This window comes from Rhinatrema bivittatum, chromosome 1, assembly GCF_901001135.1.
Source record: "Rhinatrema bivittatum chromosome 1, aRhiBiv1.1, whole genome shotgun sequence".
Taxonomy (NCBI): Eukaryota; Metazoa; Chordata; class Amphibia; order Gymnophiona; family Rhinatrematidae; genus Rhinatrema; species Rhinatrema bivittatum.
Genome location: NC_042615.1, coordinates 140044474 through 140067327, shown reverse-complemented (window position 1 = coordinate 140067327; position 22854 = coordinate 140044474).

Genomic DNA, 22854 nt, shown 5'->3' with positions numbered 1-22854 from the left:
GAAGTGAGTACCTTTTCCTACCCTGCCAAGAGGGACATGTTGTTTAATGCTGACAGTTGTACATCCATGAATTTTGATCTATTCATTGCTCTGTCGTAATCAGTTCTCAGGATTCATCATTCCACTATAGGTGTAGGTGATAGCTAATGGTTGGCATTCCAATCCTTTCATTTTACAGAGAGGTAAAAGGCAGAGGTGTCCTGTCTCCCTTACTTTTTAATTTGGCTCTAGAACCCCAAGCATATCAGGATATAATGTAAATTATTCTAAATCAACTGTGATGAAAGACACCCTAATAGTTTAGGGGGATTCTGAATAACTACTTCAGGGTCTAAACATATAAGGATCACTCTTTCTGCTCATATATAGAAATTGTATAATGTAAACTTTCCCATAGTATTAAAAAAAATTGAAATCTGACTTAACTCGATGGTCATCTCTTCTCGTCTTTTTGTTGGGAAGAGCATATATGGTGAAGATGAATTTACTGCCACATGTGATATACTTATTTACCTTGTAATATACTTCATATTGTGTTTACTTCTGTATGTAGAGATATAAAATCCTTTAAATGAAATGGAAGATCTCTACATATAAAGTTTACTATAACCGTCTAGGGACAATGGAGGTCTTGATATTCCAAATTTATATATTTATTATTTGTCATCTCATTTGGTGAGTATTAGAGCAATGGTGGGAAAACATTTTTCATACAGGGACACATTACAGGAGCTGGGTGGCTGTAATGGCAAGTATACCCCACAGTGAGAGGACCAAAGCAGCAACCATACCAATAAAAAGAGAATAATTCAAAACAGTTAACAAAGAGAAGAACATCAAATAGTTAAAAACTCGTAAAAATGTTCAAATACCCATAAAATATTTTAAAACAGACACATCAATAATACCCAATTTAAAAAATTCCCCGCTGTCCATACCTGGGAACATTTGATTTCAGATGCCCTGAAATTGTCATGGATTATTAGGCAGAAAGGAAGGGGGGATGTTGCATACACATGTGCTCTTTTTCTCTCACCCACACTCACATGCTCTTCCTCGCCCACATACATGTCCCCCAACAACCACACTGGGGCTTCACTCCTCCTGCTTCCTGTTTACATGTCCCCCAACAATCACACTGGGGCTTCACTCCTCCTGCTTCCTGCTTACATGTCCCCCAACAACCACACTGGGGCTTCACTCCTCCTGCTTACATGTCCCCCAACAACCACACTGAGGCTTCACTCCTCCTGCTTCCTGCTTACATGTCCCCCAACAACCACACTGGGGCTTCACTCCTCCTGCTTCCTGTTTACATGTCCCCCTACAATCACACTGGGGCTTCACTCCTCCTGCTTCCTGTTTACATGTCACCCAACAATCACACTGGGGCTTCACTCCTCCTGCTTCCTCCTTACCTGTCCTCCTACAATCACACTAAGGCTTCACTCCTCCTGCGTCCTGCTTACCTGTCCCCCAACAATCACACTGGGGCTTCACTCCTCCTGCTTCCTGCTTACATGTCCCCCAACAACCACACTGGGGCTTCACTCCTCCTGCTTCCTGCTTACATGTTCCCCTACAATCACACTGGGGCTTCACTCCTCCTGCGTCCTGCTTACATGTCCCCCAACAACCACACTGGGGCTTCACTCCTCCTGCTTCCTGCTTACATGTTCCCCTACAATCACACTGGGGCTTCACTCCTCCTGCTTCCTGCTTACATGTCCCCCAACAATCACACTGGGGCTTCACTCCTCCTGCTTCCTGCTTACATGTCCCCCAACAATCACACTGGGGCTTCACTCCTCTTGCGTCCTCCTTACATGTCCCCCAACAATCACACTGGGGCTTCACTCCTCCTGCTTCCTGCTTACATGTCACCCAACAATCACACTGGGGCTTCACTCCTCTTGCGTCCTCCTTACATGTCCCCCAACAACCACACTGGGGCTTCACTCCTCCTGCTTCCTGCTTACATGTCCCCCAACAATCACACTGGGGCTTCACTCCTCTTGCGTCCTCCTTACATGTCCCCCAACAATCACACTGGGGCTTCACTCCTCCTGCTTCCTGCTTACATGTCACCCAACAATCACACTGGGGCTTCACTCCTCTTGCGTCCTCCTTACATGTCCCCCAACAACCACACTGGGGCTTCACTCCTCCTGCTTCCTCCTTACATGTCCCCCAACAATCACACTGGGTCCTGCTACTACAAGGCTCTGGCAGTACATCCAGCAGCAGCTTTCCACTGCCATATCCCAACACCACCACAGGGATTTTTTTTTACATCCTGATTCTGCCTGCCATATTCCAATCACCAGAACTAAGGCATAACTCTACTGATTTTCTCTGCCTGCTGATCCCAAGCACCACAGCCAGGTAATGACTCCACAGAGTTCCTTTTCCCTCCTTTTCCCCAAATGCCATATGAGGCATAAATCCACAGAATTCCTCTGCTTTTTCTTACTGAAATGTCACCACTGAGGCATGATTTCACCAAACTCCCCTGCCTGCTTCACCTCAACTGTTTGGGGAGAAGCAGGCAGGGAAAGTCAGCGGAGTCATGCCTCAATGGTGGCATTTTGGGAAAAGGAGGCAGAGGAATTCTGTGGAGTCATGCCTCAGTGGTGGCGTTTCCGTTTTTCTCTATATCTTTTTGCCCTCTATCATGCCATCAAGTACTAAATTAGCTAATTTGCCACCAAATCTTCTCAGTACATGACCCGCAAATCTCATTTTCTCTTTGACCAGGTCTTCTGCCAGGGTTCTTCCACATTCCATCATCTCTTGCACTCTTTCATTTGAGATCATGTCCTTCCAGCTGATCTTCAGAATGTTAAGCTTTGCACTTGACTTGAAAGTGCTCTACAAATGAAAAAAAAAAAGAACACAGTTTAGTAAATTGATAGACTATGCAAGAGATACCCAGATAGAGCTTCAGTTCAGGTATACTTGGAAATACTTCCAAAATTTGTACAAAAACTTCCTAAAATGAAAAAATGTGGAGATAATTTAAGTTTAAAAGCTGTTTTTAATATTTGGAGAATTTGTTCCTCATGTCATGAGCTTTTTATGCCATTAAAGTATTTTGATAATAAAACCATCCTCTTCTAGGCTTTTCTGTCCTCTGCTGCTTCCTTCTATCCAACTGGACATGTTCCAAGGTATTCTAGGCTCTTAATAATATTAATTCTCAGTCTCTTCCAAATTAGTCCTATAGGTTTTCTTACCATAGGCTAACACTGGGTTTTACTATCACTTTTCAATCCAAAAACATGATAATATAACCACATATGGATACATGAAATTATCTGAAATCTTGCTTGTCAAAGAGTAGCAGTGAAAATGCAGGTGAGAATCATTAGCAAAACTGTAAAAGGAAGCTTACATTTCCCTGCTGTGGCCAGTGATATTAACCCCTCATATTAAAAAAAAATCATAAAATTTTCATATGCTTTCTTCAGCACTCAGAAGGCATTGAAAAAGATGTGAAAATGGGTACTTTTGTCTTTTTCAGTTGAGAGTGGTGCAAGTGTATGCATGCGTGTGCTATACCACAGTTACAATTTGTAGACTGCTTATTTAATAGGAGTTTTGTTTCTCCTTTTCCTAATATTTACTTAAATAGGAGGGCTAGCAATAACTGACGTAGCTACAGTGTAAAAACTGACAGCACTCATTAGCTTTAGAACCTTGCCATCAAACACTAACTGAAGCAAATCTTGTCAAGTGAAGGCGTCAAAGGTCACAAGAAAGAGTACCATGTTGGGCAATTTCTCAGAACTCCACCTTATATAAATACCATCCTTTATAATTCTTTTCCTGCTTACACTGGCAGTAAGACACAGAATGAACCCCTGTCACACAAAGGACCACACAAAGGACCTAGAATGAGCATACAAATACCGTGAAAGGCTCAGTTGGGTATCCACATCCAACTGTAGCCATCATCTGAAGAATGAACTCCCATGTAGACAGGCTTCAGAGCCCACTTACCAACCTGGGACTGTCCTTTATTTTCTGGATCAACTTTTCTTGAATGGACTCTGTTTTGTAACTCAAGGCGTAAAGGCAACACAACCAAAACAACTTCTCGCCAAAAGCTGTGGCTGATGGCCCCTTCCTTCTCTAAATAGTGGGCCCAGCAATTCTCAGCTCTCCTACAGCCCTTTCCTTTCTCCCCTTTCTAGTATGTCTTGCCTGAAATTCATTCTACTATGCTGAGCTCCTTTTGCCTCCTTTCAAATGTTCCTTGCAGATCTTGACTGGCCGTGCTTCCTGCCTCATCTTCCAGACCCCTTTGAGTTCTTCTGGTCACACTTTTCTCTCCAGGCCCCTGGAGGTATGTTCACTGGAATAATGACCCTCTCTCTTCCAGGGCTCTACACCAGGGACAACCTTTTTACTTCTTGGCTCTGAATAAGTCCCTGAGGAGACCTCATTTGAAATATTGTGTACAGTTCTGGAGACCACACCCTCTAAAGCAGAGCTTTCCAAACTGTGTGTCGGGACACGTTAGTGTGTCGCCTGCAGTGTGCAGGTGTGTCGCGCAAGCCCGGTCAACTCTGATGCGAGTTTGGGTTTTTTTTTTTTCTAGAGATTCACTTTTTTTTTTCAGTTTATGGGTTGCTTATTATTGGGTGTTTTTTGCTGTCAATCGTGTTTTTTTGGGGGGCTTGGTGGGTGGAACGAGCCCAGCCGTCCTTGCATTGGCTGCTGCTGCTGCCGATGAGGCCTGGCCATGAGGAGTACTGACTGCAAGGAGCAGTGTCTGGTGATCATGGAAGGGAGTGAAGCACTTAACTGGCAACAATCAAAAAGACGAGGTACATGAGTGTGGGGGCCAGACATGTGCTGGGGGGGAGAGAGATGAGTGAGTGGGGGGCAAACGTGCTGGGGGGACAGACATGTGCTTGAGGGGGAGAGATATGAGTGTGTGGGGGCCAGACATGTGCTGGGGGGAGGAGAGATATGAGTGTGTGTGGGGGACAGACAATTTGTTTTATTATTGTTTCTCCTAAATTATAACAATAACATGAATCTTGGAATATATATTTTTAATATAAATTTAAGGTTTTCATGAGATAGGTTGTGTCGTGAAACATTTTATTTATGTATATATTTAAGGAAACATACATAAATTGTCGAAATATGTTTCGTTCGTTTAACCTTTAACCTCTGGTTTACTAGTAGACTGAATTACTGTGTCGTGAAATTATGTTTGTCTAAAAAGTGTGTCACCAACATGAAAAGTTTGGAAAGCTCTGCTCTAAAGAATATGAACAGGATAGAGTTGGTCCAGAGGATGGCTACTAAAATGGTTAGTGATCTTCATTGTAAATCATATTGGGAGATACTTAAAGATCTAAACATGTATACCCTAGAGGAAAGGAGAGAGAGTGGAAATGTGATAGAGACATTTACAGTAAATATCTCAGAGGCATTGCACAAGACAAGGGGTCATGGGATGAAGATGAAAGAGGAGTAATCTAAAGAAGTCTTTCTTTATAGAAAGGGTAGTAGATGCAAGAAATAGCCTCTCCATGGAGGTAGTAGAGACAAGGAAAGTTTCAGAATTCAGGAAAGCATGGGAATATCTGAAGAGGTGTGGATTCTGGCATTGAGCTGTGTGGATGTAAAGACTAGATAGACCATATGGTCTTTTCTGCTGTATATTTCTGTTTCTATGTTTTTGTTCTCTGAACTAACTTTATTTGGCTGTCCTTTGTCCTTGAGGTTGCTTTGTTGCAGCTCATTTTGGTTGCCCCTCTCTCCTTGTTGGCATTTTTTTGACTCTGATTCTTGCACTTGGAAATTTAAATTGTTTCATATGTAACAAACAGCCTGGATTTTAAAAAAATACTGACCCTGGTAAAATGAGGAAGTGCCTTGAGAAGGAGCTGGCAGGCTGGGAGGAGATAGGTGAAATGTAAGAACAATGGGCTAAACTAAAAGGAGCTATAAAAATGGCAAAATCCCTGTGGAGATGGTAGAGCAAGGACAATATCAGGATTCAAGATGACATGGGACAAGCACAGAGGATCTCTGGGTTGGGTGTGTGTGTGTGTAAAAGAATATAAAGCTGAGTAGGAAATGTGGATGGGCCGAAGGGTCTTTTTCTGCCTTCATGTCTAATATTTCTAACAGGATCGGCTTTCAAACAGTTCAAATGATATGATATTTGGTAAAGCTGAATGAGATAAGGAAATAAATTAGGATGGCAAAAGCGCGAGTGAAAGAAAAGATTGCATAATGATGTAAAGCGAGATGACATTTTTTTGATACTGTATGTCAGAGAAAGGAGGAAGGCCAAAGGTGAAACTGAAAGAGTGAAAGCTGAGGAGTAATGTCTCAAGAAAGACTAGGAAAAGGCAGCAGTTCTAAACAAATATTTCTATTCAGTGTTCCCGGCACCGGGAAAGTGTACAGAAAAGCAGAAAAAACTGCTTTTCTGTACACCTTCTGACTTAATATTATAGCGATATTAAGTCGGAGGCCCCAAAAGTAAAAAAAAAAATTTAAATTTAAAAAAAATGTAAAATCTGCCCGCAGCCCGCAGGTTGGAAGACTGACGCTCAATTTTGGCAGCGTCCATTTTCCGAACCCGTGGCTGTCAGCAGGTTCGAGAACAGACGCCGGTAAAATTGAGCGTCGGCTGTCAAACCCGCTGACAGCCACTGCTTCTGTCAAAAAGGAGAGGCGTCCCTAGCGTCTCCTTTTCCCACGGGCCCTCATTTTAATATTTTTTTTTTCTGAATCGCGCGTCCAGGAGAGTGGCCTGGGCGCTCATCAGGAGAGTGGGCGCTTGCCGGCTCTCCCGCAGGGTTTTCTGTATCGGCCTGTATGTTAATAAAAGTTGAGATTTCATTAGAAAAGGCTGCAGTCCGTGTGGTTTTCTGCTCCAGCACAGAAGATTTGCTCAGTCATCCTCACATATGGTGTCAGGTCAGGGATTTTTTCTAAGCTTGGCACAGAAAAAAACCCCAATTCTCCATGGGAGGACTGTGAATTAAAGTTTGCTGTGGGGCCTGCCAAAGAATAAGTTTGGAGGCAAAGCAATGCTGTAGCATGCACCAGAGCCCTGAAGTTAAAGTTTTTTGGCTCAAAAAAAAACAAAAACATAGAAGAAAAAAAAAGAGGAATTGCTATTCTCTAAGTTCACTTAGGGGTAGATTTTAAATATTTGCGCGATTGCGTACTTTTGTTCGCGCACCAGGCGCGAACAAAAGTACGCTGGATTTTATAAGATACGCGCGTAGCCGCGTGTATCTTATAAAATCCGGGGTCGGCGCGCGCAAGGGGGTGCACATTTGTGCAACTGCGCGTGCCGAGCCCAGCGCGCGCTGCCTGTTCCCTCCAAGGCTGCTCCGATTTCGGAGCGGCCTCAGAGGGAACTTTCCTTCGCCCTCCCCCCACCTTCCCCTCCCTTCCCCTATCTAACCCACCACCCCGGCCCTATCTAAACCCCCCCCCCCCCCTACCTTTGTCGGCAAAGTTACTGCTGAAAGCAGGCATAACTTTGCACGCGTTGCCAGTAGCCCCGCTCTGTCCTCCGGTCCCGGGGGCTGGTCCGGAGGCCGCAACCACGCCCCCGGGCCGGCGCCACGCCCCCGGGCCCGCCCCCGAAACGCCACGGCACGCCCCGAAACGCCACGTCGTTTCGGGAACGCCCCGGACACGCCCCCTCCCGCCCCTTTTCGAAAGCCCCGGGACTTACGCGCATCCTGGGCTTTACGCGCGCCGGCGGCCTATGCAAAATAGGCACGCCAGCGCGCGAGGGCCCTGCGCGCGTAAATCCAGAAGTATTTACGCTCGCGGGCCTTTTAAAATCCGCCCCTTAGAGAATAGCCACTGCCATTAGCAATGGTAACATGGAATAGACTTAGTTTTTGGGTAGAGATGTTTAAAATTATGAGAGGTCTAGAACGGGTAGATGTGAATCAGTTATTTACTCTTTTGGATAGTAGCAAGACTAGGGGGCACTCCATGAAGTTAGCATGGGGCACATTTAAAACTAATCGGAGAAAGTTTTTTTTTACTCAACGCACAATTAAACTCTGGAATTTGTTGCAGAGGATGTGGTTCGTGCAGTTAGTATAGCTGTGTTTAAAAAAGGATTGGATAAGTTCTTGGAGGAGAAGTCCATTACCTGCTATTAAGTTCACTTAGAGAATAGCCACTGCCATTAGCAATGGTAACATGGAATAGACTTAGTTTTTGGGTACTTGCCAGGTTCTTATGGCCTGGATTGGCCACTGTTGGAAACAGGATGCTGGGCTTGATGGACCCTTGGTCTGACCCAGTATGGCATTTTCTTATGTTCTTATGTTCTTATGCCTTTAAAAAGCGGAATTGCCTGGCTGGCCGGTGCCATCTGGCTGGCCGGCGCCATCTGGCCGGCCATCCAGTGCTCCTACCATGTGACAGGGGCCGGCCAATGGTTCGGATACCCTGTCACATGGTAAGGGCAAAGGGCCATCAGCGCCATCTTTATGAGTGGCAGCCGACGGCCTGAGAACGGGAGATCGCTCCCGGGATCACCACTGGACCACCAGGTAATTTTAAAATGTTTTGGGGGGATCGGGAGGGTGGGGGAAGCTAAGGGGTCATTTTTAAAGGGTCGGATGGGTTTTTTTTTATCGGGCCATTGGCACCATTTTTGAGTGGGAGACAAAATGGCGCCGATGGCCCGAGAGCCGGAGATCGGTCCCCGCGCCCCCACTGGACCACCAGATACTCATAAAAAGTTTTGGGGGGGTTCGGGAGGGTGGGGAAGGGTAAGAGATTAGTTTTATAGGGTCGGGGTGGGTTTAGGGGTAGTTTTGGTGTGCCGGTTTTCCCACCCTCCCCCCAAATAACTCCCGTTAGTGGACACTAGCGGGAGTAACGATTTTTGACGATAAATCGGGAAAATTTATATTGTATCGCGCACTCTAACGATTTTTGACGATTTAAAAAATATCGGACGATTTTTTAAATCGTCAAAAAACGATTCACCTCCCTACTAAATACCTATTGCCAACTCCTCTCCCTTGGAGAATTGATCCATAACAGATTACTACTCCTTACCAGATTGGTAACAGCTTGCTACTTCCTTCCTTACAGGAGAATCTACAACAATTCGCTAACGATCTACAGATAGCTAACTCCTCCCCTCTGGAGGAGCAGGTCATGTCATATCACTACTCCTTCCCCTTTCAGGAGAACAGCAGAACAGCTTGCCAACTCCGCCCTCCTGGCGAAGTGAGTGAAGCAGATTACTAACTCCTCCCCTCTGGAGGAGGCAAGTGTAATAGATTGCTGGCTCCTCCCCTCTGGAGAAGGAGAGCGTAACAGATTGCTAACTCCGTGTTCTTGGCGGGGTAAGCACAGCACCGTCCCAGTGAAGCTGGCACGGGCATCCTCCACGAGGAACAGATCTCTTTCTTTCAGCTGGAGAAGGCCATCCACCCAGTGGTATTGGGCCTGCCCTGGCTCCAGACACATTCCCCTCTGATTGATTGGGACAACTTGCAGATCGCCTCCTGGGGGTCCCGATGCCACACCACCTACATCCAGAAGATCTCGTGGCCCACAGTCCCTCTGGGCACCACTCCACTCACCTTGCCCCCGCAGTACGCAGAGTTTGCAGATGTCTTTTCCAAAGAGAGGGCGGAAACACTACCCGAACATTACCCATTCCACTGTGCCATTGATCTCCTTCTTGGCACCACTCCACTCAGTGGTCGGGTATACTCGCTCTCGCTGCCTGAAACTCAGGCCATGTTGAAATACATCCAGGAAAACCTTGACCGGGGCTTCATTCACCTGTCTACCACAACAGCTGGTGCCGGCTTCTTCTTTGTGGCTAAAAAGGATGGGCCCTTGCGGCCCTGTATAGACTACCATGGGCTCAATGCCATTATCAGGAGAGACCGCTACCCATTACCCCTCATCCCACAACTACTGGATCGTCTTCAGGGTGCCCAGATGTTCATTAAATTGGACCTCTGAGGGGCTTACAACCTCGTACAAATAAGATCAGGCGATGAATGAAAGACCGCTTTTAACACCCGGGATGGTCACTACGAATATGTGATGATGCCATTCGGGTTATGCATCGCCCCTGCGGTCTTCCAACACCTTATGAATGAGGTTTTCCGGGACATGCTCCACTCCAGCATTATCATATACCTGGACAATGTACTAATTTACTCTCCAGATCTGCCATCCCATCACCAAATGGTAAGACGCATACTCCAGCGGCTACGAGATCATAAGCCAAGTTAGAAAAATGCCTCTCTGAACAACAATCCTTGCCCTTCTTGGGCTTCATCGTCTCAACCACCGGCTTCCACATGGACCCTGAAAAGACTACCAGCATCCAGAGCTGGCCACAACCATCCAGACTACGGGCGTTGCAGCAGTTCTTGGGGTTTGCCAACTTCTAATGGAGCTTCATTCCCCAGTACTCCAAACTAGTGGCACCCCTTACCACAGTGGTTCTCAACCTTTTTTCGGCCGGGACACACCTGACATATGGTTCCCACATGCGTGACACACTGAACATGTGACCATCACGGGGCTAAAGTAAATATACATTCTGCATCCACAGGAACCCCCTTGACCCCCAAAAATGGATGCAGAGCAGAACTAGGGCATTACCCATACAACTCACCATACAAAAAAGATATTCTGGTTCCGATGACATCTCAGTAAAAGCAAAATAAACTCCATTTACTACTAGGCACAATAGCCCTCTTTATGAAAAGGCAACAATTTACCACTAATGCATATCCTATTGAGAAAACACAACAAATAAGATTCATACAAATGCCTACATGCTGGTAAAATACCTCACCTTGGTCATACACACAGAACTGACCTTCACTAAGTACAGAAAGACCAGACATTATAAATATGGAGACAGAACCTGAATGGAAAACCAAAAAAAGCTACTCGGGATGCAGTGCAAACCTGGAGAAATGGAAAGAGAAATATAGCACCTAACATTAGAGATGTGCATCATTTTTTGTGTTCGTGTCGTTCTTCGTTTTTCGGCCACCATGAAAAATGTCGTTTTTTTTTCGGTTCGGGTCTTTTTTTTCGCGAAAAATCGATTTTTAGTTAGTGCGCGCTAACTCCCCGTTAGCGCGCGCTAACAAATACCGTTAGATTTTGTTACTTTTTGTTAGTTTTTGTTAGTATGCACTAACGGGTGTTAGCGTGCGCTAACGGGGAGTTAGCGCGCACTGACTCCCGTTAGTGCGCACTAATTGGAAAAATGAATTTTTGCGAAAAAACGGGAAAATCCTGATTTTTTTCGGGCTCCCTGAAACATGCCAAATTGGACAATTTCGTTGCAGTTTTCCAATTCGGCAAAAACGAATGCACATCTCTACCTAACATAGTCCCAGGATCTACAATATGCACAGAAACTAAGCCGCACAAAGTTACACCTGCATTATAGAACACACTCAAACAGTAACAACCCTATCTATGAAAAGGCAACACTACAAATATTTAACCAGGCCCTAAACACTAATACACCTCCTATTAGGAAAACAGAACAAGCCAATCTGCTATAGATCCCCCACACAGAAATAATTGTAAAGCTATATTAATAAATGTTACAAAACAGCTGATGAACAGAATAACGTTGAACAATTAAAACTCATAAAAATTATTAAAAATTGTCCAAATATCAATAAAATATCTTAAAACAGCAGACACATCACATAATACTCAATAATTAAAATGGCAGTCAATCAAGAAAAATAAACTTAAAATGCCACTTTTACATACCCTCTCCAGCAACTCTCCTACTCTTTTCCCTTGAAAGCACATACCAGGTGCAGCAGCGGCTGCTGAAACTCTGTCCTCACAGTCCTCTTCTTTAGGACCCACAACAAGTCACTCTCACACACACACACACACACATACACCCCAATTAAACCCTACGACCAGTCTCTCTCACACACACCCCAGTCACCTCCCTGCCCAGTCTCTGTCTCTCACACACACCCCAGTCACCTCCCTGCCCAGTCTCTGTCTCTCACACACACCCCAGTCATCTCCCTGCCCAGTCACAGTCTCTCACACACACCCCAGTCACCTCCCTGCCCAGTCTCTGTCTCTCACACACACCCAGTCACCTCTTTGCCCAGTCTCTGTCTCTCACACACACCCCAGTCACATCCCTGCCCATTCTCTGTCTCTCACACACACCCCAGTCAACTCCCTGCCTAGTCTCTGTCTCTCTCACACACACCCAAGTCACCTCCCTGCCCAGTCTCTCTCTTTTCTCACACACACTTTGCTTAGAGCCCCAGTGCTGTGTTCCCCTTTAATTTCGCAGTGGCAGATTTCCCAGTGCTGCCGCTGCCTTCTCAGCCGCACTGAAGCAGCAAACATTTATTTTAGAAAAATATGCCATGCCACTCAGGCCTTTCTTCTGGCTGTCGGGATATCCCTAGGCTCCCATGGCCGCCCCATCTGCCTGCTTTTACGGCTGCTGGGATCTCCAATTGCCCCATCTGTAAGCAGCATGGCTGAGTGCCACGTTTACTTTAATCGCGGCTCTGCCACGCTCACTGTTGCATTGGGGGGGGGGGGGGGGGGGAATCCCCGGAGCAACCGGCCTCTTCATGTTTGCGACTCACTGCCGCTTTGGGGAATCCCTACTCTATCGTGGTTCCCTGCTGCTTTGGAAGTGGGAAATCCTGGCGTGGCTGGCCTCTTTTCTTTGTGGCTCACCACTATGTTTAATTTCAGCACTTCCAGCCCATGGTGGCCGTGCTTCGACAGAGTCGGGGTTCTTCACCGCCACGGGCCTGGACACTGCCGCTCCTCTCAGCCCCCCTCAAATCACCCCACCCCGGGCTATGAGATGCCCCCCTTTTTCCTGCCCCTGCGGGCCAATCGGAAGCCTCCTCCCTTCTTCCAATTGCCCCGCGGGGGCAGGAAAAAGATAAAGGGAAGTATAACTGGGGCTGTGGGACACCGGGAGCCGCGACACACCAGCTGGTACTTGGTGACACATTGGTGTGTCGCGACTCACCGGTTGAGAATCGCTGCCTTACCGCTCTCACCAAGAAGGGGACAGATCCTAAACATTGGCCACCTGAGGCAATCGAGGCCTTCAGGGCCCTGAAGGAAGCCTTCCTACAAAACACATGTCTTCGACACCCGGACCCTTTTCGCCCCTTCGTGGTGGAGGTTAACACAGAACACTGAGATGAAGATTTCCATGTATTATCCACATTTGTGGCTAGATCTCTTTTCTGGGTGGTAGTTCTTAATATGGAACAAAACATCATGTAAGTACAGCAAGAGTTATTTTTCCCTATATGCATCATCCTGCACTTGTCCACATTAAATTTCATCTGCCATTTGGATTCCTAATATTGCAGTCTCACAAGGTCCTCCTGCAATTTATCACAATCCACTTGTAATTTTACTCTGAATAATTGTGTGTCATCTGTAAATTTGATCACCTCACTCATTGTACTTCTTTCCAGATCATTTAAACATATATTAAAAAGCACCAGTCCAATTACAAATCCCTGAGGCACTCCACTATTTTCCTGTTTTCACTGTGAAAATATACCATTTAATCCTATTCTCTGTTTCCTGTCTTCTAGCCAGTTTGCAGTCCACAAAAACATATCGCCTCCTACCCCATGCCATTTTAGTTTTCTTAAAAGCCTCTCATGAGGGACTTTGTCAAATGCCTTTTGAAAATCCAAATACACCACATCTACCAGTTCACCTTTATCCACATGTTTATTCACCCCTTCAAAAAAGTGTGGCAGATTTGTGAGGCAAGACTTCCCTTGGGTAAATCCATGCTAGCTGTCTCCCATTAAATCATGTCTGTCTAAATGTTCAGTGATTTTATTCTTTATAACAGTTTCCATGATTTTTCCCAGCACTAAATTCAGGCTCACCAGTCTATAGTTTCCCAGATCACCTCTGGAGCCTTTTGAAATATTGGGGTTATATTTGCCACCTTCCAGCCTTCAGGTATAACAGATGATGTTAATGATAGATTACTAATTACTTGTAATAGTTCTGAAATTTCGTTTTTAAGTTATTTCACAACACTGGGGTTTATACCATCCGGTCCAGGTATTTTACTACTCTTCAGTTTGTCAGTCTGGCCAACTACATCTTCCAGGTTTACTGTGATTTGATTCAGTTGATCAGAATCATCGCCCTTGAAAACTGTCTCCGGAACAGGTATCTCTCCAACATCCTCATCCGTAAACACCGAAGCAAAGAATTAATTTAGTCTTTCTGCCTTATCTTCTCTAAGTACCCCTTTAACCCTTCAATCGTAAATCAGTCCAGCCAACTCCCTCGCAGGCTTCCTGCTTCAGATATATTTTAAAAAGTTTTTATTATGAGTTTTTGCCTCTTTTTTGAACTTCTTTGTTGCATGTGCTGGCCGCAGCAGGCCCACAGCCAGGCCCTCTTACTTTCTTCTGCCTGCTCCAGCATCTGGCTCCACTTCCCTCGTGGCTGTGGGCCGCCGTCTCCATCCATGGGCCGTCCCCAGTGCTCCTGTCTCTACAGCTGACTCAAGTGCTCCGCAGCGGGCCTCCCTGCATGGTCTGCGGAGAGACTCCGCCATCCTCTGCCGCACCCCTCCCTAGGCGCGCATGCACGCATCTCTGTTCCTTTTAAAGGGGCCGCAGCAGGAACCTAACCCGTGGCCCCGGATTATGACGTCACTGAGCTCCAGTATATAAGGCCGGGCTCAGCTCCTGTTAGTCGCCTTTGCAACAGGTCTCCACGCTGGACGTGTACTTCGTTGCCTCCTTGGTGATTTCCTCGTATTCCTGGTTCCTGTTCCTTCCGTGTCCCTGTTCCTGGTTTCGTCTTCTCCTGGTTCCTGTGCTTCGTTCTACTCAGCTATTCTTATGGACTGATCTTCTCCTGGACCCGACCACTGCTTTGCCTGAGTACGCCTTTGATCTGCTCCTGGACCTGACCACTGCTTTGCCTGACTATGCCTTTGATCTTCTCCTGGACCCGACCACTGCTTAGCCTGACTACACCATTGATCTTCTCCTGGACCTGACCACTGCTTCACCTGACTATGCTACTGATCATCTCCTAGTCCAGACACTGCTTCGTCTGACCACGCTACTGATAATCTCCTAGTGCAGACCACTGCTTCATCTGACCACACTACTGATCATCTCCTAGTCCTGACCTCTGCTTTGTTTGACTACGCTTCTGATCATCTCTTGGACTTGACCTTAGCCTTACCTTGACACTGGTCCTTGATTGCTGCCTGCCCTGACTTCAGCCTGTCCACACCTCTACAGTCTTAGTCCTGGACTTGGCCTTTCAGGCTTCGGCCTGTTCTTGCTCGGGCGCCCCCTGTCTGACTCTTGTTCCTTTTGGCGCCCGGGTCTCCAGGACTCCGCCTCGTCCAGTACAGACTCTCCTGTTCTACTGTTGCTGGTCCCTGGCTGACCTCATCATCATCCTCCTGAAGACCTTGGATGGAGGCCCACCTAACTCCAGCTGGCCCCGGCACCCAAGGGCTGAACCCACGGGGTATGAGGGCTAGTACTGGTGAAGCCTGTGGGTAGCGTCAACCCCATCTCGGTCCAAGGGTCCACCTCCTGTGCAACATTCTTTTCAAATTCTCTCTTAGCCTGTCTTATCAATGTTTTATATTTAACTTGCCAATGCATATGCTTTTCCCTATTTTCTTCAGATGGATCTTTCTTCCAATATTTGAAGGAAAATCTTTTGGCTAAAATAGCCTCTTTTATGTCACCTATTAACCATGCTAGCAATTGTTAGGCATTCCTTCCACCTATCTTAATGTATGGAATTAATTTCTACTATGCTTCTAAGATGGAATTTTTCACAATGTCTATGCCTGTTGCACACTCTTAACCTTTGTAGCTGCACCTTTCAGGGTTTTTTTTTAACGATTTTTCTCATTTTATCAAAGTTTCTCTTTTGAAGGTTTGGTGCTAGAACCTGGATTTACTTATTGTCCCCCTTCCAGTCATTAATTCAAATTTTATCATGTTATGATCACTATTGCCAAGCAGCATTACCACCATTACCTCTCTCACTAAATCCTGTGCTCCACTGAGAATTGGATCTAATCCCTCTCTCGTTGGTTCCTGAATCAATTGTTCTATAAACCTCTCATTTATTCCATCCAGGAACTTTATTTCTCTAGCATGTCCTGATGTTACATTTACCCAGTCAATATTGGGGTAATTGAAATCTCCCATTATTCCTATACTACCAATTTCTCTTAGCATTTCATCATCCGTTTCATCATTTTGACCAGGTGGATGGTAGTATACTCCCATTGCTATACTCTTACCAAATAACAAAGGATTTCAACCCATAAAGATTTGATTGTGCATTTAGTCTCTTTCAGGATCTTTATCCTGTTGGACTCAATGCCATCCCGAATATAAAGTGCCACTCCCCCTCCCCCCCCCTCAAGTTTGTCTTCTCTATCATTCAATATAATTTGTACCCTGACAGAGCACTATCCCAATGATTATCCTCCTTCCGCCATTTCTTTGAGATTCCAATTAAGTCTATCTCATCATTCACTGATATACATTCTAACTCTCCCAAATTACTTCTTAGACTTCTGGCATTGGCATACAAACATTTCAAAGTGGACTTTTGTTTGTATTATTATTCTGCTTTTCAGCAGACAGGAATAATTTGGAATTCTTTAGCTCAGGTGATTCTTTACTTATAGGACATAGACTACTTTTCTTATTATTTGAACCTTTCTGTTGGGATGCCCTAAGTCTACTGCTTCATTAGTATCCTTAGAGGGTACCATCCTCCAATTTTCCTAGCTGTCTTTCAAAATGAAATTGCCTGGTTTACTCTGTCAAGAGGTTCTGCTTAAATAAACTTGTTATAAATGTGAGACACCCTGAAGACCTGATTCTTGTCAATCTGATTAACTGAAGCAAAAAATAGGTAACTGTTAACCCTAAATAAAAGTGCATTTAATTCAATGGGCAGTAAGGTTAATAAAGCCCAACTAGTATTCATTAAATCAAAGTTGATGTGCTGTCCCCGTTGTCAGCACTTTAAATCTGTGGAAGAAAAAAGAGTTCATGCTAGTACTTCAGGAAAGGAAAAAAAACCCCAAAACAAAAACCTTCTCTGTGGTTGTAAATTCCTTGGAATGATTTCACTAGTAAAGTTTAGAGTTCTTTTGCACCGCAATAAGTTTCCATTACATTAGCTATTAAATATAAAAATTTTTCCTAGAGGTAGGAAAACAAAGCCAAGTTAAAAATAGAATGCTCCCTACAGAACCTCAGTTTCAGTAAGGAATCCAGATCTGTTCTTTCACGAAAGGACACCCGGGCAGAATTTGTTCTGTTGAAATCCTCTCCATGCTTCATGTTAATCGAAATGATACAGATGCATTACTCAAAGAGAAAGAACTGGATGATTTCATACAAAGGTGACCGATTTCTCTTCCTGGCTGAATTTCAGTTTTGCCCATTGCGAGCAGCAGCATCGCAAACTCTGCTGGTTCGGAGCGCCCTCTAGTGGTTTTGACAATTACGGTCCGCGATGGAACCAGGAGACGGAGCAGCTTCTGGTCAGAAAATATGAATGAATGAATGAACGATCCAAGCAGCCATTAGGCTATTGGCACGGAAGCTAACAAGGCATTACTGGTACCATGACTGGGAATACCCTAAGTCATACTAAACTATAGGACTGTAAGCACTTTAAAAGCCATTTTATCTTATTTCAGTAAAGGAATCCAACTTCCACTGGGGTGTTATGGCAAGACGTTCAAAGTTTTCTCAGTTGAGCCAATATACACAAACTACATGTTTTCGTAGACGAATTAACATTAGTAAGTCGAAAGATTTATTATTTTTCTTAAATTGGTAAAGCCACAGTTTTCCTACCGTCTTCTGAAGATTTAGTGAACAGTTAGTATAGTTTGTCTAATCAAGGGTTTTCTGTCCTACTCCTCTCCCTCCCACCGTCTTGTCTCTCTGTCATTTCTAAGGAAACTGATTTAATTTTAACTGAGACAAGTTTGCAAGACTGTAAGTACACAGCCAGACACCAACCTCTGAAGTAAAGTAAACCTTGCTCGAGCATTCATTTTCTCCCCCTTAAGAGAGGGGAGGGCAGGACGGGACTCGGCTGCAGGAGCTCGCTCACTCATTCCCACCGCACACACTCAGCCAAAGGCCAGAATGTTTGCTTTTCAGAAAAGAAATGTTTTACTGGTACGAACATATTGCGAGAGAGAGAGAGAGAGGGAGAGTGTGTGTGTGTGTGTAGGAGAGAGAGAAAGTCTATGTGTGTGTGAGAGAGAGAGGGGGGAGTGACAGAGCGAGAGAGAGACAGTGTGTGTGTGTGTGTGTGTGTGTGTGTATAGGAGAGAGAGAAAGTCTATGTCTGTGTGTGTGTGAGAGAGAGAGAGAGAGAAACCCCTTGTATGTGTGTGAGAGAGAATGAATGTTGTATGTGCACACACGTCACCATAGGAGTTGCCTGAAAAGTTAGGCTGAAGAGAGAGAATCACCTTTCTTTTGTTTCCAAAACGGACAGATTTTTAGCATCTCCGGAAAAAGGGAGATTGTAACTTCATTTACTTCCTTTTTCAGCTGAAAACAGCCGCTCTCCCCTTGTTCATGTTAGGCTTAGAAATCAAACACCCAGAGGTGAAAAAAATTCTGACCACTGAATTTGCTCTTGGGCCACCCTTTGAGCGCACGCCTGTGCCAAGCACTAAAGATCAAGGCCAAGCACAAGGTGCTTATCCTTCTCTCTGGACTTAAAAGCAACTATCGGAAGAGGAAACAGGGTACCATGAGCAGGGGATCCCAATATGAAATGGCTTGGAGCGGGGGAATAAACTCCTCAGTGAGGGAAACTGCAAGATTAGGGAAAAAAAAAAATCTCAGACGTGCCTCAGCAGAGAAAAGGGCAAAGCAGGATAAGGGGGGTGTGTTCCAAGTGAAATCCAACAGAAGTTGGCTTCAAAGTCAGCATTTCAAATGAAAATAGTGGGGGTAGAGCAGTAATGGAAGCCAGGTCTGCCGAATTAGGAGATGGAATGACATCGCCAGTAAGAAACTGAATATCAAATCCCACTGCATATACTTTACCCCTGTGAAATTTGTAAAATAATAATAATGATCCGCCTAGAACAGTTTTATTGCATATAGGAACCTCAAAATAAACGCATGCATGAATAAATGATCAAAACAGTTAAGACAGGAGATCGTTGCTAAGCTAACGTCTGCTTTAGGAAGCAGGTTTTTGGGCTCCTGAAACCCCCTTCGGCCCTTTCTGCGAGCTCTGCTTGTGATAAATTCAAGCTGATGATCCTATAAATCAAGAGGCAACTCAGGAATAATTCGGACGTCCAGCGTTTGCTCGGGGTGATGAGAGCAATGCGCGTAAATTAAAACTTAATGAGGAGCAAAGGACGAGGATTAGAAGAAAATGGTTCATTAGCCCTTCCCGTGTAGTAAAAGAAAAAGCCCTCCCCCGAATGAACTCGCCATGAGCCTGGTTAAGGTGCTTGGCTGGTTCAATTTAACACGTGGGAGCCCTGGGAATGGGAGTTTATTAGCACTGCAGGCGCCCTCCGCACCAATAAAAAAAATAAAAATCCTCAAACCCGAACGTGAAACGCATCCCCTTCACTGGCTGCAGCTTTCCCCTGGCACTTGGCAGGATTCTTGTAAACTTTACAATCCAAGCTAGACCCATCTTTTCAAAAATAACTAGTTATGGGGTTTCAGGTCAGGCCGAGCAGCAAAGTATATACATTTAAGTATGGGATGGAAGCATAAACATGCATTTTGCAGGCAAACATTTTCCAACTGCAATTCCAGGGTTTTGTATAAATTGTAGCAAGTGGGGAAGGTCAGATTCTGCCTGCGGTATAAACAAGCCAGGGGCCCCCCGGAGCAGCCCATGCGCCCTGCACCCCTCCCCCCGGGGGAGGTGTTTAACGCTGTAAAAAGGCTGGAAAGCCAAAACGCGCCGGGTTTTCAGCAGACCAGACCGAAGGGAAACGATTTGCTGCAATTATTTACAGATTAAACGCGCAGCGTACCCCTCCCCCTCTCTCCCCCCTTATGCTTTCTGGATTATAAGCAGTTAAAAGACTCTGTGTACAGATGGTTACATGTGCCGAGGTTCTGAGGGTTGGGGGTTTTTTAAAGCCCAAACTAGTCACTCCTGCCTTTTATTTTGTCTTTTTTTTTTCTCAGAAAAGGTTGGATCTCCGCGTCCCTCTGCAAGTCCGGGGTGTCCCAGTCTCACTCATCAATCTAAGGGTCCTGTTTGGGGAGGGGGGGGGGGGCATCGACTTTTCTCGCTTTCTTTTCTGGTGCCACGATCGAAATAGTTCTTGCTCTTCATTCCCCTTCGTTTAATTCGTTTAATATATATATATATGTGTGTGTGGAAGGAACGAGGGGCTGCAAAATCAAAGGACTTGGATTTTTTTGACTGATCACTCCCCTCTACGACGCCTCCCCCCATCAGGTGTCCGTTTTGCCTCCTTATTTCGCCGGGACAATTGCATCTGGAAAAGAAGCAGCGACACTGGTCTTCCAGCGGGGCCATTGTTGGTGTGGATCCTTTATTTACAAGGAGGGGTGTCATTAAGGTTGATGTATTTAGGCAAATGCATGATTACACAAGCTGGCCAGATGAATTACAGCCTTGCAAATCACGTTGTGTCTGCCCCACGTGTGGCTTCTGTGGCTGCCCCTTGTTTTTGGTTTTTTTTTAATTTAAATTTAAATTTAATTTAAATTTTATATATATATATATATATATATATCATATTTCGTGGAATTGCACTGTCTGAAGCACAGCTCTGCCATCTCTGGGAGCTGCCCTTCAAACCCTTCTCTTAGCTGCACAGCGGAATACCATTTTGAATTCAGGATTTAACAATATTCGGGCAACGTCTGCAGCATCCTGCCCGACTTTTGAAATGAGAACGAAAAGTTCGATGCGTTAATCGCAGTGCTCCTTGCTACCAACAACGCTTAGCCCAAACTCTTGCAATTTGAGTTTAATGGGATTTAAATTAAAAAAAAACAAAAACAAGGGGCAGCCACAGAAGCCACACATGGGGCAGACACAACGTGATTTGCAAGGCTGTAATTCATCTGGCGAGCTTGTGTAATGCATTTGCCTAAATACATCAACCTTAATGACACCCCTCCTTGTAAATAAAGGATCCACACCAGCAATGGCCCCGCTGGAAGACCAGTGTCGCTGCTTCTTTTCCAGATGCAATTGTCCCGGCGAAATAAGGAGGCAAAACGGACACCTGATGGGGGAGGCGTCGTAGAGGGGAGTGATCAGTCAAAAAAAAAAATCCAAGTCCTTTGATTTTGCAGCCCCTCGTTCCTTCCGGAGCGAATCAACCTTTTGGCTCCCTCTGGCAGAGTGCGGGGGGTTGGGAGCTGCTCCCAGTAAGGGGTCTCTTCCCAGCACATGGCCCCGGGGAGCTGAGCTGGAAGCAGGCAGCTGGCAGGGCACGGGGAAGGCTCTGCTCCCAGGGGCACATATGGTGTGCATCTCCCTTGCTCTCTATCAACTCCCCAGCGCCAGATAAGAAGCCAAATAAACAGCCTTGTAAAATGCAAGAAGCCCCCCAGTTCCCAAGCACAGGACCACACGTGTCTCAGCCGCCTCTGTCTTCCACCAACTCAGAAGAAAAACATTGGAAAGGAGGAGATATTTTTTTTTCTTTCATATCTGTTTTAGGACAATACAGGCTGGAGGACCCAGCTGAGCTGCAGTCTCTTCCAAATGCAGAGAGAGAGGGTCGACAGAAATGCAAAGAAGAACTGTGCAAAAAAAAAAAAAGAAGAATCTGGCAACCTCTTTGCAATTCTTTCTGGGACTTCAGGAATCCCAGTCTCCAGTGAAAACCTGGACTCGTACGGGGGCCTGTGAGACCCCTCCTGGGTGAGTTTTCCAGACCTCACAGGCCTCCTCGCCCCAGACGTGAGGGCTGAAAAGCTCCAGGACTACCCCGGCTTTCTGGTTGCTCTCCTCCGGCCCACAAACCCACTGCAGGGGTAGGGTAGGCCGCTGGCAAATCTCTGCTGGCTCCATCTTTATCTCCGAGAGAGATACAAACGGCCCTTACATATCTATCTGGTTGTTGGTTTTGGGTTTTTTTTTTTTCAGTAGCTTGCAGTTCCACACTGACTATTCAATCTCCAGAGCAAATGGGCTTTCGGTAAGACTAATGTCAACTTCACACATGGAAACCCTTTGCAAATGTTTGTCGATGGTGAAAACAAAGAAATTATTCAAATGAACCTGGTAATTACAAGCAGAGGGGGCGGCTCCAAGGTACTGGAAGGCTGCTTGGGAATCTTCCTCCAGAGGAGCTCTGCCTTCACATCTGGCGCAGAAGCCCAGCCCCCCCTTAATCTTTGTCTGACTTAGCCCCAGGCCCCACATATCTGCTAAGCTAATTATTATACTTAGACGGCGAAGAGCGATTTCTCCAAAAGTAATACAAAGGAAGGTGATTCGTATCTACTGTACTCCAAACTATTTACAAACAATAGGGGGGGGGGGGGGGCGGGGGCCTGCCTGATGTTGCTGTGTTATCTGGGCACAGAATTACCTCTTCTGTAGAAATGTTTTTAAACCTTTTAGGAGCTCGGCAAGTTCTCTCGCCATTCTCAACTGCGATACCGCTACAATTTCTCTAGACTTGGAACTTTTTCATACACTCCCCCCATCCCACCAAGAGTAAATTTTCCATAGCCACAGGATGGGTGAAAGAAAGCTTACGGTAAAAAACAAACAAAAAATAAACAACAACAA